Genomic DNA, 1220 nt, shown 5'->3' on the forward strand with positions numbered 1-1220 from the left:
TGGCTATTCAGGCTCTTTCAATAAACATACTCTTTCAGTTTAGAGGGAGAAATAAAGGAAAATACTAATCTGTGGAGGTTCATAAAACATATTCCTTAACAATATGATTTAATGTCTTGACTCAGATGTTTGTAGGAAATATATTCTTAAAGTATATATTTGAATACTTAGTATGGAGATTTACCTGTATATTTATTAATGGTTTCTAAATATATTAATTATATAATGACTAGAGGAAAAAAATCTATTAAAGGGTTTCTTCAGCCTATTTTAATACATAGTGTGGGTAGGTACACCAAGAACTGGGAACAATGAGAAAAAACTGGGGAGAAGAAAGGATCAGAGAATAATAGCTAATTTTCTGTAAGTGAAATCAGACTGCTCTGAGAGGACCTCCTAGATATTCCAGTTCCATCTAGCTTGCAGAGAGTGCATTGGAAATGACTATGAAAACATTAATAACTAATTTGTGTAGCCTCGTTCTGTGGGTTTGGAATTGTGCTCTAGAAGAAGCCTTCATTCCTCCATGCTGGTGGAAGAGTCTAGATTTGAAAACTGGCATGTTACACATGGTCTTCAATACTGACAGCTGAAACAATGAATCCGTGGAATGGCTCCCGAATTGTGCAAGCACTAGTGCCATCTGTTGAATTCAGGTTACACAAGTTTAACATGAAAAATAGGAAAATGGGGCAGTTTTGGGAGGACTGAAGAAGGTTGGTTGGAATTCTGTTGTGTGGATTGTTGTTCCCAGATTTGTTTGGGATTTTCCTGGTGAATAAATATGGAGAATAAATACAAAATACCTTCAGAGAAATACTTTTGAACAGGTCATAATTCATTAGTTGGTAACTACCACAGGGTGCAACTGAGGCCAAGAATAATAGCGGAGAGGAATACCCAGTTATGTGATCTTTTATAGCAGAAGAGTTCATATTCTTTCCAGAAAAAAAACCAAAACACCACACAAACCCACACGCAGAACAGGGCAGACCAATTTGTTCACTTCCTGGAGTGATAACTCTCTCTTGGACTGTTTGCTTCCTTCCATGGTGCATCCGTTACTGGCCACTAAGACTGACCATTAAATTAGGGTGGTGTTCTGGGTAACTCCATCTGACAATTCCTGCTCTACAGTTCTGTGGTGTTTGGGTTTATTTCACACGTGCTTATGGTCGTGCCTTTGTCTACAAGAACCTTGTAACTCAGTCATGTAGGGC

Source organism: Merops nubicus, unplaced genomic scaffold (assembly GCF_000691845.1).
Source record: "Merops nubicus isolate BGI_N331 unplaced genomic scaffold, ASM69184v1 scaffold48554, whole genome shotgun sequence".
Classification (NCBI taxonomy): domain Eukaryota; kingdom Metazoa; phylum Chordata; class Aves; order Coraciiformes; family Meropidae; genus Merops; species Merops nubicus.